General features: G+C 39.3%; 1 protein-coding gene across 1 annotated transcript in view; it reads left to right on the forward strand.

The window, feature by feature from the left end:
• The first annotated feature begins 4,826 nt into the window (after positions 1–4,826).
• Positions 4,827–15,515, forward strand: part of LRRC2 (leucine rich repeat containing 2) — a 76,846-nt gene continuing 66,157 nt past the window's right edge. Inside the window, exon 1 of the mRNA XM_015615586.1 lies at positions 4,827–4,919. The gene's annotated coding sequence lies outside the window, so the exon portion shown is untranslated. The remainder of the gene's footprint in view (positions 4,920–15,515) is intronic.

Below are 15,515 nucleotides of genomic sequence, written 5' to 3' on the forward strand. Positions count from 1 at the left end.
AATCCAGCCAGGATTAACCCACTACAGCTGCCTAGGCAGGGTGTTGAATTTGGAAGTGGTCTATTTTCTCCTGAGCTTCTGGCAGGCAAAGGTGACTATAAATGGAACTGAGTTTTCCTGTATTTCCCCTCCTTCTTCCAGATTTAATTGTCCCTGGAATGCTATGAGTTTTGTCCCTTGACAGTGCCCTGTTACACCTTGATGAAGACATGCACTTCCAAAAAGAACCTGTGCTTCTTCACTGACTTGGTCAGGGTGGAGGGATAGCTATGGTTGGCTCCCTTTAATGAGGCTGTCTCCTGAGCCTGGCTCCTACCAAAAAGCCTCCTGCTTTCAACAATTACTGGTCAATCAAACGTAACACACATCTAATTTCTGTTCATTCACACCAGTGGGCTCCTGGTGGGCTCTCGTGTCTTTAATTTGTTGCACAATTAAATGTAATGAGAGAGATCAATAGATGACATGTCATTATTTAGTTCAGAAAATGTTTCTTAAATGAGGTGATTCAGTTCAAATCAGGTACAAGTGTAAGTAGCTCTAAAAGGAATCCATGGTTGAGTGAAACTCTGCTTCCACTTACAAATGTGTACGTCATTCACACAGAAGGATGGTCATCGTATCTTAATTCTGATGTAAGTTCTGACATGTTTTCATCTTGGGAATCTTTATAACCTTGTTAACAACCTCCTGGGAGGACCTCAATCAGTCACAGCCTTGTTGTCTGCTCAAAGCCTATAGTGTTCAGTACAACTCCAGATTTTAAGCTCTACATTTCTTCCTCACAGTGTCTGTGCCATCCTTTGTGAACTTTTAGACATTCTTCCTGTTGTGATTTGAATGTCCTTGCACATTTACTGGAGGCTGACTTACCTCTGCACAAACAATCTAAATGAGTTAAAATTATTTTTAAGGCATTTACGAAATTTTGGGGACAGATATACAGAGGTCTTATAGTTCTTTGAGAGTTGCTTATTCCCAGATCTTTTGGGAGCTGCAATTTTGAGGGCTTCTGTATTAAGTCGATGTAGTCTCCAAAGAAATCTGTAAAGAGAAGCAGACGAAGAGGTTGTTTTGTGCAATCTCACCAAAAAACCCCAAAAAACCAAGATGAACCACAAGCCAAGCTTGTGGAAGCATCTGTGTGACAGAGAGGTAAATCTGCACAAAAGGTCTCACAGCACAGGTAGGACAGCAAAATAGTGTGAGTCAGAGCCCAGAATTATGAACATTGCCTGAGACTCAACCCATCATACTAATGCTCCAGGCACATTTCAGAACAGTCATCTCTGGGCTGTAGCTTTGTCTGGAGTTATAAATTGGATCTTTCTTTGGTGCATACTGAGATTGCATCAGGAAGGACTGACCCCTTAATACTGGAAGGTCACAGATATAAGAATCTGACCTGCTGAAGTGATTTCTAATGTGACTTATGAATTCTGCAGTATTATATTTACTCAGCAGCTCTGACAGCTCAAGACTGAAAGCCATATGGATAATATGAAAGCAAAGCAATAAGCAAAATGTTTTATTTTTGCTGAACAGTTTGGTTCGGTACATGATAAATTACTGTAGCAAGTTCTATGTAAGTCTTTGTTCTGTGTAAGTCTTTGCCTGCATTTTACTTTGTTGTATAATTATGGGAAATATGTCCCTTAAAAGCTGTTACTTGTCAAGTGTTTCCTTCTGGTAGATGTTTTGGTTTCAGCTATGCTAGAACCACTCTGTTGTCAGTCTTTTAGGTCTGAAGGTCTGGTGTGAAGGTGCCTTGTCTACACAAAGTGCTGCTCCCACTTCTACCCCATGCTAGGTCTTGGCTGCAGCCTGTGTTACTCAGACATTGACCTTAACCTTTAGAGTTTTCTACTCACCTTGATTCAATTGCATGTAATCACCCTTAGAGTGAACAATGAAGACAGACCAGAAAAAAGGTATAGATATGCTTATATGGCAATTTTTTATACAGCAGATTATGTTGCTAGTACCTTTGTTGCCTTTACTGTGTGAGTTTTCTATAAAGAAGAGATTAAGTAGGGAAGTTTTGCAACAGCTGTAATGGTTTAGTTGTGCTAATGCACAAGTGGAAAAAGATAGTATCCCTTGGTTTGTTTGTAGTCAATTCTCATTTGTGTCAGTTGGATTATCTGAGTGGTGGATTTATCAGTTTCCCCGGCAGAGGATCTGCTAGGATAGTACATTGATTCATAACCAGGGCTGTTCTGATTTCGAGTGAATTCATCACTAGAAGCTATACAGCTGCTGCCTCTGGAGCAGCTGGCTTCAAACTACAACAGTTTGGGCAGATTTGCAAGCTATTTCGAAGACTTGGAATTCAGGGAGTCCAGTGCTGGCTCCTTCTATATTTCACAATAGCTCCAGTTTATGAGACTGATGAACTCCAGCAGCCAAAATGGACCGTGCCTCTTTATGAAATGACTGTTTTTGTACCACTTACCAGGCAGTGGTCCTCATCCAGGAGGATGATTCAGTAGACTGCAGTGTCAAATGTGTACATAGATGCTGGTCAGTCTACTGGATCACCTGGATGAGGAGCAATTCCTGTGGGAATACTGTGGCAGGCATGCAAGGCTGTGCTTGAACCAAGGTCAGCTGGCTCTGACAGATGAATACTGCTGATGATGAGCTAGGATGCAGGATGCAGTAGGCAAACACCTTTGAACAAACTAGCTTCTGTCACTCTGGCATGCCTTAAATAGATTCAAGCCTGTCAATAGGTTTTGTTGTTAGCAAGCAAGCCTTCTGTCTTTTCACTGGCCTGAGCAGTCTGCTGTCTACTGCTCCCTTACTTGTGGTATTTTCATACTATGCCAGCACTTAGGTACTGACTTACAGGTTTCCTTTTCCTTAGTATTTTTTTGTCAAGTATACTGAGTTTCACAACTAAACAATATTGTATATTCTGTCTCTCTCTCTCTCTCTCTCTGTCTTTCTCTCTTCCCAGACAGTCACTTTTTAATACTCCTCTAATTCTTTCATGCCCTTCCTCAGTTGTTTTTCCATCCTTAGTGCATTGTCTTTAATAGGATAGCCCGGTGGTTTTTTTGTTTGGTTTTTTGGTGTTTTTTTTTTTTTTTTTTGTTATGTAGGTGATGCCTACATTATCAGCTGATCCTTTTTCTCATTTGCAGCAAACATCCCAAGCCTCTCCTTGTCATGGGTAAGCTATGATTGTAGTTGGAAGGTTAGCTGATCTATGAATCCTTGGTTAAGGCCAGGGAATTAACTGCAAGCTCAGCTTTCTGTTACTGAAACACATTTCAGTATTTCTACACTTAAAGAACACAAGACCTCTTACCCTCCTTTGCCAAAATCAACACCTGTACACCAAAGGATGGATCCTGAAAAAGTGAGATGGAGGTCACTTTTTTCTCAATACAATTGCTAATTAATTATTATTTCATTTTTTCACATTCCGAACAAAAATATAGCAACATGTTTTACCAGGCAAAGTGCAGAAAAGCAGAATTTCAGACCATGCTTTTGAATATAGAAGGGACTCACTTTCCCTGCTTCAAAGTATTGTCTCCCTCACTGATTTCTTCACCAGCTCCTCTGGCTGAAGTTTGGTAACTACGACAGGAAATCTGTATAGCTATGTGGCAAAAAAACACATGCAAATGGGTAGTTGTATCAGAAAATAAAAACATATTATAAAAATTGGATGTGGTGATCACTATTTATTGCTTATGTAAATGAAGACAAAGATGACTGATTAGTAGGGATATGTGATGCAGGATCCTTAAGACATGTCACCATGCCTTTAAACACACTGCATTGAGAAAGATCAAAGTGAATCCTGATACTGCCTCCTTCAGACCTGAAGACAGAACTGAACGTTTAAACTCACAACTCATGACTTTCCCTGACTTTCCCATTCCAATCTGATGTGATTTCAGCAAGGTCATTGAAAGCACAGCAATATAAAACTAGTATCTGAAGCTTCAGCCAAGCCCAGCTGCAGTAATTAATGCTTATTGTTACTGGCAGGGATGAAAAATAAGCAGAAATTGTTGTAAAAACTTTTTTTAAAAAAATTATAATATGAAACTTTTAATTGAAATGCTGAATTTTAAAGGAAATCAAATTAAAAGCGTTTTTTGAAAATATTTTGGATGAAAAACTTTATTTTTTGAAAATAATCTTCCCTCCCTCCCTCCCTTTTTCAGTGTCCATGTCCATCTTCCCTCTTACAGCCCCCAGGACCCTTTCTTTTTCCCATGGCTCAGGACCCCACATCAGCTCCTTGAGCTTATCAGTCCCAGCCCTGGCAATGCTGATTCTGCAGCAAGATGGTCTCTGGCTGCCTGCAGCCCTGCTCTTCTGGTCCATTAAAAATAATTAGGAATACCACCATCAGTGACAAGCATTGTCATAAAAAGATGAGTCACCTCAGTAAGAAAAAGCAGAATTTGCTGTAAATCACTCAGTCATGCAAACTGCATGGTGATTGTCTGTGTACACATGTGTATTAATTTCAGATTTGGATGGACGTGGGAAGGAAAAGGTAGCCTGTACTAGAGGAATTCAGACTCTCTATGCATTTTTGTTTTGTTCTCCTTGCCCTTTTCCAACAAATATACATAAGCATGAGTAACATTTTCTCTGTCGCACTTTCCTTGAAGCAAATGAGATGCTGTCCTAGCACTGTTGTTTCCATCCTGTGTTGACTCATGCACTGCAGACATTTTATCCTGCCCATGTCTCTGCTGTAAGACCACAGATCATGTTATCACTTTACAAATATAGCATATTAGTACATCTGGAAGGCTAGTCACGCTGTGGGGTTCAAACAGATCTGGCTGGCCATGAGCTATGCTATAAACAACCTCAGCGTCCCACATTGAATAACTGCAGAGCACACTCAGGAGCTCTGGACATCTGTGTTTCTTTAGTAGTAGGTAAGTGACAGTTTTGCTGATTGTTGTGTTTCTTCAGATGTGTGGGGTCAAGGTGGAAAATGGCAGGGAAAGTTAGAAGTAGCTACCAGGTTGCTGCTATTTTGCTGTGGATCTTTAAAAACCAAAGCATATGGGAAATATAGCTGAAACAGAGAGCATTTAGCCCATTTAGTATGTTAGGTGGATATCCTTAAAGAGAGTGAGATTCATCCTGTGCATAGTTCCTCTAAGTAGATTTACACTTGTGACAAATCCAAACTTTATAATTTAGGAAACCTTTCAAGTTCCACTCTGCGACTCAGATATAATAAACCATTGCTATTACATCTCAAGGACGTATGCTGGTGTGAGAATGATTTTCAATAAAAAAATGGTTTGAGAGGTCAGTCATTTATCTTTGTTGTCTGTCAAAATTTAGAGTGGAATTTAAAAAGAGTTATAGAACTTCAGTTTCTGAAGGGTACTTACAGTTAATCTAACTGGCATAGGAAATACAGCCTGCTACATCTTTTGTGAACACAGCCAATCATTTAAAGTCAAATACTGTCATTATTGTTGCTGTTGTTACCACAAGTATTTATGGGCTATCATTGACATGTTACTTTCTGTAGGTTAAAAGGTACTGACCAGCTCTCTTCCTCTCAACAGCAGTTAACTGAGCACAGTTTCAAGGATCAGGGATGGATGACAATTCTTTTTAAGAGGTAGATCATACCAAAGATTTTCATTCAATTTGTTCTTCTCAGACTGAAGGTAAAAGGATTATTCCAAAGGAAGGTATCCAGATGTCAAATGTCACCTGTGACTCCTGTTCACAGATGTGGTGAAAGTTTTGTGGGAAAGACTAAAAACACAGCTGTGATGAGAGAACAGATAAAATACAGATGCCACCTCATGACTGTATGGTGGGGTTTGGGCCATTAGAGCTAAAAGAACCTGACTGCTGGAGTAGTTGAAAACAGCATCATCTCTTGCTTATCTAAAAATGCTTATCTAAATTGTCTGCTATCTTAAATCACAGAATTCAACATCTTTGCAGTTGCCTATGACCATGATTTTACTCATTATACTACTAATGATCTTGTATCTTATGCTGGAAATAGGACTGCTATAGGTCAGATGTAGGTTTTTGTTCTTCTGCAGTAGGGGCAGGTGGCAGGATTGAATTCTTAGATGAATACATTTAAAATGGCCCCCGGGGAGCAAAAGAAAATTCTACATTTGGAAGGTCTTTAATTGCTGTCAGCTAGGACAGAGAGTCTAAAATAACATTTGTGATGTGGTCATTCACAGAGATAATTTCTGAGGCTATATCCTCTAAAGGTACATGAAAGGTAAGTAATAGTTGCCTCAGCTCTTGGGAATTGTTCAGGAACCTTAAGACAAGAAAGAAGTCAATGAAACATTGTGTTAAAAAACACAATGGACCTGAAACAAGTTTGAGAAATCTGAGAGTGTAATGCTATGCTAAATTAAGGTCATCTAATTGTATATGAAAGCCTCTGTGTTTTGCTCAGTGACAATGAATACAAGTTTATTTGCCACAAGTCTATGTATAAGAAGTTAAGGGGCATCTCTCTAATCAATTCTTAGAACATGCTTTTGGTTTCCCAGGACTCTGTTGTACGCTGCCCAAGACAATTGTTTACACCTGCTGACTACAGCTGCATTCATAGATTGGACACCTCTACCAATATGTAATACACTTTTGAGCTGTTTTTCCTTTGATAAGAAACAACCTGAAAATACATGCCCATTTCAAATACATCATTCGTCTCTCAATCTTAAGAGAATTAGGCCTCTCTTCAGCAATACCTAGTGGGGAAAAAAAAAAATTTGTCAGAGACATCAGTCCAGTGTTTCATTAGCTTCATTGTCAGTGGAAGAATAATTAGTCAGCTCACTGAAGTGCTAGGGGAATACAACTGTAATAAATCCCCTTGCATATGTAACATCTATCATGGTTGATGGCAAACATATTAGTGTTACAAGAGTTGAGAAAGTATAAGGAATATTGTAATTCAGCTGCTAATTAATCCATAATTAAAGACCTAATTAATGAATAACCCCGTGAAAAATTGTCTAAAAATCAAGATGTGAAGACTGCAGTGATAAAGAGGACTCTTGTTTGTGAGACTGGTTAATTTACATCTAGAATAGGAACTGATTAATGAAAACTGTCAGTAAAGCATTATGCTACAGCACTGGACAAAGAGAAATATGCACATAAAAATGTGTGGAAACCAAGTTCAGCCCTTGCATATCTGTTTTTAATTTTATAGTGTTCATAGCTATTTTTACCTGAAATATGATGAGGTTTATAAAATAAATTTTCTCTTAGTTGTGGTGTGTAAACAATGCAAAAATTACTTATTTGTGTATGAAAGAGGCTAACGTCAGATTCTATTCATAAATGTCTCTTTCATTAAATGGCTAAAGAAGAAAACTATAAAGTGAACTTAATTCATCAAAAGCGTTCATGATTAAGCTCCGTGATACAGAAAGACACTAATTTCTGAAATTAACTTCACTGAGAGCTGGACTAATTAATAGCTTTAAAGTGTCACTGTCTGTCTGTGTTTGTTTATGTAGGAGCCAGCTGGCTGAGACTGTACTCTTGAGAGAGCAGGAAGGAACATTTCAAACTCCCAAAACATCTGGGCTCATGTCCAGGTGTCAGGACTGCCTTCTCCAGCCGTGGAGCAGCTTGTCTCTTTCCTCCTGTATTTATTCTGTGCTGCAGCTACATTTATTGGATCTCTGGGGACCCAGGCCTTCAGGGGAACACCCACTGTGATCCATTGCATTGCCCTGCCCACATATTCCCCAGGACCCAGCAATCACATGGTTGCATGCATATGTGTTCTGAAACACAATCTGTCCTGGATCTGAGACCTCGAACTCTCCCTGTCTGCACAAACTCTCACTGTCAAATCTGCACTTTTGGTGAGACTAGTAGCAGATAAACAGACCAGATTAGCAGAAAGGAAAATTCTCCGCTGGTGTAGAACAATAAGAGATCGTTACTAGAAGCAAAACAAGGTAGGGAAGGGCAACTTCTCATTTTGCAATCCTCTCCCACTCCTCAAGTGTCACAGAGAAGCACTACCCCACTTGCAAGCTGTGCTCAGTTAGCAAAATATAGCTGTGTATGGTGAACATTGACAATTTCTATTGCTCTTTCAATCACAGCATGTTTCTCTAATTTAATCTTTTCCTGATAACATAAAAAATGTGTTCAGTTGCTATCCAAATGTCAGGTTTCCTCTGAATTATTTAAAGACTTGAGAGATAAATGACTTGATAATTCTGAAGCACAGTGTGAATGAGCTTATTTCCTAAGAAATTATTTGCAGGATTGGTAGGAAATATTTAACTCACATTTTTCACTGTGTAATCCTGCCAGTAATATTCATTAGAGTGCAACAGATCTCCCACAGTGATTATCTGAGAGAAAAAGGGCCCAAGTGAACCAGGTTGTTAAACAAATTGAAGAAACCAAAACATTAATAATTTAATAACTCACGTAAAACAGCAGAGGAATGTATACACAGTGCTGTCTTTTTAGGGCAACCAGGTGCCAGGTGAAATCAGGAGGCCTGTTAACAGAGACTAATACTGGCTGTATCTGTAGTATCAAAACTATGTTGGACTCTTTCAGACTCAAGAAAAGACACAGGTCTTGTTCTACAGAATACTATGCTGGCCCACATTAACACTGAAGACAGTTATGTTCAGAAGCCTTTTAACTCTACTATAATAAAGCCAATGTAATTTTGATTTATCACGGGCTGTATTCCACCCACTGCAGAGAAGACAGATCATGTTGGTAAATAGGGAGGAGCTGTAGAAGAGTTTGGTACAGTTAATCTTGGCAGACATCATATCTAAGAATACTTCTCTTGTGCTCCATTTTCTTGTGCTACTTTTCTTTTCAAAGAAGACCTTGCCCTGGTTTTTTTGTTCTTGTTTTTGTTTTTTAGTATGGTTCTCAGGGTATCTACATATTGATTAATATATCTCAGATGTTGAGATAAGTGCAGAAAGGATGAAAACTGTTCTTTCAATGAAGCTGCTGATTTGAAAAGCACTTTTCCTCTGTGGAAGGCCTTCCATCCAGAATTCAGTGTTGCCTTTAGCTCATGTATCCTTAAACTGTTTTTTGAATATCAGATAGTCCATGGCACCCCATGGTGCAAGTGCAGGTGAATGAAATGAAACTCCTTCAGCATTAAACACCAGGAGCTGCCAAAAAGCATCCTAATTTTGAAACTTAGTTGCCTCCAGCAGTCCTGCACAGTTAGGTTGCTGACACTTCCAGAGGTACTGAAAGTCATCATTTTCCCCCTTTATATTAAGCTAAGGGAGAAAAAAAAAAAAAAAAAAAAAAAGAAAAAGGAAAAAAAAAATCATCAAATACCTGCTCAGGGTTCAGAGGTCAAATGGAAACAAATACAACTGGTCATGAGAGATCACTGGCTGCTATCAAAGATAGCTGTGGATGTGTCTGTGGCAGACCTGTAAACAAGGGTTGGAGATATCAGTAGCTGAAGGGAGCAAGGACATTTAAGGCACAGTACACCAAATCTCTCCAGTTTTACTGAAGAGTTGGCATCTGAGGTATGCATATATTTGTAACAACAACATGAATAACAATAAATAAAAAATAATAAAGATTGTAGACATCACATGATAGTTATCTTCTTTTCCATCCTATATATTTTCAACACCTTGCTGAAGAGACCCTGTTTTACAGCTTCTGAGTACTCCTACTATTTAAAAAAAAAAAAGTCTGAAATAGATGCTAGAGACCAGTTTGCCTACCTTTAGGTGAATTTATGTAATAAAAGAAAATAAATGATAATATAAATGCTAAAATAAAAATAATCCATGCAGATACTTAGGCAGATGCTTTTACTAGCAATAGTATTTGGCATTAATGTTATATCATTTAAATAAAAACATATGATTAGTATCAACCCTAAGATTATGGGGTTTTGCCAGTCAGTTCTCCAAGTGCCTATGAGTATCAATATCATTATACACATGAAGAAAGTGTTTGACTTTAATAGGCCTATTTATAGACACATTTAAATGAATAAAATTTCTGGAAGGTTAAGGAAAGGTGTTTTCTTCTTTCTAAGACCAGAAATTGCACACCAGTGTCTGTAAAGGTAGTTTTTCTTCTTTATGCATGTAGGGATAGCTCACAGTAATAGAGCACCCAAACCAAAGTGTTGGCTGCAAAAGAGTGGTCTTACAGAGCAAGCACTTCTTCTCACCTTAGCTGGCTCAGAGATGTGGCAGATTATTAAATTCACTTGCTAAAAAGGTGGGTCTCAGTGTTGAGATGGGTCCTACAATAGGAAGAGTCAGAGAGAGTTGCTTAGTAGGAGAGGAGCTTGGTAACGTGTTCTAGTGAAGGCACAGGACCTTGGAATGATGAAATTGAGAATATTTTTCAGGCTATTGTATCTTGAACTGAAAGTACATCCATGGGGAGAGAAAGAATCTGTGGTTTATAAGGTAGGAGGACAATTCTATTCATACAGATTCTTGTGATTTCCTTATTGATGAAAAGAGGGACAAGGTTGACATAGCCTGCTGGTTGAGGAAGAGATTTGCAAAGGCCATGGTGTTCAAAGGGAATTTTTATTCCCCCTCTTCCTAAAAAAAAACCATTAAGAGCAGGAAGGAGTGACGCCAAAGAAAATTTCTTTCCTCCGCCACTAATACAAGTCTCTCTTATGTCACCTTGCCAAGTAATGCAATGTTTTAAAAAAAAATTTAAAAAGGGCTATCCTTAAAATGTCATTTAATTAATTAATTAATTAATTAAATTACCTAAAAATAATTCCTTAAATATAATGTGTTGCTGTTTCTGAAGGGGAAATCTTAGAACACTTAAAAAAAAATCACCAACTATCCTTAATGGCCAGCTTTGTTTCTGAGCTAATCATCACAAAGAAGACAAGATCAGCTTGACTTCCCAGTATGTTGCCTTTAAAGGATATTGTTTGAGGTTTTGCAGATAACTTCTTGTGAGGTGTAAATGGCTAGAGATAAGATTATTTGCTTCTGTAGATACACACAGAGAACTAATTTCTCCATATGTGATTCTTTTGTAAATGACACTCCCTTCTTTTCGTGTTCCTGAATCCCTTTTCCCCTGGAAGGTCCTATACATGAATTATTATATGATAGCCTTGTTTTGTGATCTATCTCACTAATAACTCAAAAGACTGATAAAAATTATAACTACACATCATCTAAGAAGGGTGTGCTGATGATCTACAGCATAATTTAGATATAGATACATTGAAATTATACATTTAGATATTACTCAAGATATGTGATACATTTAGATGTTATTATTAAGGTCAAGATGACCTTAAGCAGCAAACTCAGAGTAGTTATGAAGTAGGGTCTTGCAAATGCAGGTCATGACTGCTTTTGTGGTCAGGACTTGTCCTTAATGAAAGCAAAGTTGCCTCTTTCTTGGGTAAGAAATAGTTTTTTACTTATTGCCATATGGGTGGGTCAGGTAATCCTCACAAGCATGACAGAAACCTGCCCTTAATGATCATGTGTAAGTATGGGATGAGAAAGAAGCAATGCTGAATTACAAAATGATGGGAAAATTAGAAGAGGAGGGGTGCTACAGGATGTACAGACTTGTGTCAATGACTGTATGACTACTTTGAGCAGAGCAGCCAGATGACATGACCTCTAGAGACCCTTTCTAACTTCACTGTGCTTTCTGACAATGGAAATTGTCTGTGAATAACCTAGGACTACAGAGGAAATATAGCTGTGTTCCTAGTTGAAGGGAAGAAGTTAGAAAGAAGTGTATGGCTGAGAGTTCTCTCTATCCAAATGTAGCTTACCACCTGTGGATAATACATGACAGCTTTGAATTTTCCACCACAGGCCTTATCTGATGTTTGGGAAAAAAAAACTACTGCACATGAATTTGAACATGTATCTCTAGAAATCATTATTAGTAGTTGCTTCTTCTGTCATAAGTTCTTGCCGTGCATGAGTAGGTATGCTGAAGAACCTACACTTAGTATCAGTTAAGCCTAGCTTTAGCTAGTTTTCCTTTCTGGGCAACATCTCATCATCAGGAAAATGGTGGTGTCTGAATTTCAGCAAATAGATATCCTGCCATCATGCTTAATACTTCTTGCCCATTTTTTAGACGAGGATATAAGATAAAGCAACAGCCTTGTGAAGATTGCTAGATGACCTTTTCAGAGTTGTAGATGTCAGAAAGCATTTCACATTTGTCCTGATGCATATTCCTAAAGCCTTAGTCACCCTGTAATCTGATCAGGATTTGTGGCTTTGCTCCTTCTGAAGAGATTAATTCTGAGGCATTATGATCGACAGCTCTCACCTCTCACCCAAGTTCCTCCTCTGCTTGGCTTTACCAAAGAAGAAAACCCCACAATGCCTTGCAGCTTAGTACAAAAAGTGGATAAAAGCTATATGTGGATAAAAGCAATATGTGGAAAAAATGAACTTCTCCTATCCAGTGTTTAATAAATCAGTGTCTCAATAAAGAAGGGATGACTTAACCTGTGAGACAGGAAGGTGAGAAACAAGTCAAGGAAAAGGAGAGCTTTCAGGGTCTATTCAGAGTCTGTGTTGATTAAGGCCATCTAGTTCCAACAGAGGTCAAGTGTCCAGCTGCAACTTCACTGTCTCGCAAAAAATCAGCTTCTGCAACAGCCTTTCTACCAAAACACTTCTATGAATTGCTCTATTAAAATGAATTAGACCCTGCAGAGTGACTGCTGGTCTGCAGTTACTGTGAGGGGTGAAGTCCTTGTCACTGGGTTTCTTTCTCCTGTAAGCAGAGGTGAACATTTTATTTTATGAGGTAAATAGTTCCTGTAAATTAGTAGTGAATATGTTTTAGAAGGACAAACCTTTCCACAGAGAATAAGGTCACTGTTTTAATTACACTGTTTTAATGGGGTTTTGACTCAGCTGTTGTCAGCTGTTAGTTCCAGACAGATTAGGAACTATTTTTGCCTCATTTTTAGTGCTAGCAAAGATAAACAAGAAATAGGTGCAGCTTTATGAACAGCAGATATTACATTTTATATAAACAGCCTAAGATACAAAAGGCTATGTAAATAGAATGATAGTGGTCTCTGATCAGTTTCTGAGCCACTACTTGCTGGTATTTGAAAGGGCCTTTCTTACTGAGTTGACTAATAAGGTGAGCAGGTAGGTACCTTTGCTCTGGAGGTACCTATGCATAATTCTTTTTAGTCCATACTGTGCATTTTCCAGAGGACATGAGGGTGTTTTCCTCGTTCAAAATAAATTATTCCTTTATGTGTTATGTACCACAGAGGGATGTGTAGGTGGAAGGGGGTGAAAGAGAAAAGGGATGGTTGCAAAGTTACAAGGGAAAAAATACAGAGGGGAGAATAATTTCCCCTTTGTCCTCAATGTTATAACAGAAGGACAGATAATAAATAGCTCCAGCTGAAGGATGCAATGCTTGGTAGCATCTGTGGAAAAAATTATAAGCATGAGCTTGAAAACAAACAAGAAAAGAAGGGGAGGATGGCTCTTTAACTGATAAGTAGATGGTCAAACAGGGTTTTGTTCTACTTTTTTTTTTTTTTCCTAAGCTTTTAAGTGGTATAATAAATGTGTTCTCTAATAAAACCTCACACAAAGTTTAAATAACTGACTTTCCTCTGTTGATAATCTAGCTACATTTCATGAGAGCCAGTACATTGTGATGATTGTACCCCCACCAGTGACTCTGGGCAAGAAAGTATAGCTTCACTTCTTTAATCAAGATTTGTTTGTGCACTTGCATTAGAGGTTTAGTAGGTGATTAGTTTCCTGTACTGGTACTTAGCCACTGTAGGGAACAGCATCTTGTGAGTCATAATGTGTTTCATGCAGTGAATCATAGAATGGTTTGGGTTGGACAGGACCTTAAAGATCATCCAGTTCCAGGGCAGGGATACCTTTCACTGGCTGTGTTGCTCAGAACCCCATCCAGCCTGCTCTTGAGCATGGATAGGTAATCCACAGCTTCTCTGGTCAACACGTTCCAGTGCCTCACCACCCTCATAGTAAAGAACATCTTCAGAATATCCAATCTAAACCATCTCTTTCAGTTTGAATCCATTCCCCCTTGTCTTATCATTACATGCTCTCTCCATCTTTCTTGTAAGCTCTCTTTAGGTACTGCACAGTTGGAATTACCCCAAAGCTTCCTCTCCTCCAGGCTGAACAATCCCAATTCTCCCAGTCTTTTCTCAAAGGAGAGGTTTTCCGTCCCTCTAATCATCCTAGTGGTCCTTCTCTTGACTAGCTCCAGCAGGTCCATGCCTTTCCTGCACCGAGGAAGATAGAGGAGAATGCAGCACTCCAGGCTGGGTCTTCATAAGAGTGGAGTGGAAGGGAGGAATCTCCTCACTGAAAGTGCTGACCATTTCTTTTGATGCACTCCAGGACTGTTTGGCTTTGTGGGCTGTGAGTGCCCATGGCTGGGTCATGTCCAGCTTCTCATCCACCAGCATCCCCCAAGTTCTTCTTGGCAGAGGGAAAGGGCTGCTCTCCATCTGTTCATGCCCCAGCCTGTGTTTTAAGGGGTTGTCCCTACCCAGGTACAGCACCTTGCCTTTGGTCTTCTTGCACTTGCACTTAGTGCAGCAAGTTTCTCTTGTGCCAAATGGGAAAGTGGGAAATTAGTGGGAAATTCCTATAGGTCCACTTCTCAAGCTTTTCCAGGTCCCTCTGGATGACATCCCAACTTTCAGGTGTGTCAACAGCACCACTCAGCTTAGTGTTGTCTACAAATCTGCTGAGGGTGCACTCAATCCTTTTGTAAATGTCATAAATGAAGATATTTACCAGTACTGGTGCCAGTACAGACTCCTGAGGGACACTACTTGTCACTAATGTCCATCAGAACTCTGAGCTATTAGCCACTACTCTTTGGATGTGACTGTCCAGCCAACTCCTTATCCATCCAAGAGTCCACCTGTTGAATCCATGTTTCACCAAACTAGAGAGAAAGACATTGTGGGGGACTGTGTCAAAGGCTTTACAGAAGTCCAGATAAATGACATCTGTAGCCCTTCCCTTGTCCTCTGGTGTAGTCACTCTATCACAGAAAGCCACTGGGTTGGTCAGGTGGGACTTACCCTTGGTGAAGGGCTTCACCTTTGGTGAAGCCCTGCTGGCTATCCCAAATCATCTTCCTGTTTTCTTTGTTTGTGCCTTAGTATAGCTTGTAGGAGAAACTGTTCCAGAACTTTCCCAGGCACAGAGGTGAGGCTGACAGTTTGGTAATGTCCAAGTTCCTCCTATCTAACATTTTAAAGATGAGTGCAGTGTTTCCCTTTTTCCACTCACCAGGGACTTCCCTTGACTTCCATGACTCCCCAGATATCAGGAGATTGCCTTGTCAACTATATCAGCCAAGTTCCTTAGATCTCTGATATGTATCTCATCAGGCCCCAAAGACTTGTGTATGTTCAGGTTCCTCAGAGAGTCATGAACCTGATCTTTTGGGAGGGAATTTTCTCTGCAGTCAAGAAATGTGGGAAAAGTGTT

This window comes from Parus major, chromosome Z, assembly GCF_001522545.3.
Source record: "Parus major isolate Abel chromosome Z, Parus_major1.1, whole genome shotgun sequence".
NCBI classification, from domain to species: Eukaryota; Metazoa; Chordata; class Aves; order Passeriformes; family Paridae; genus Parus; species Parus major.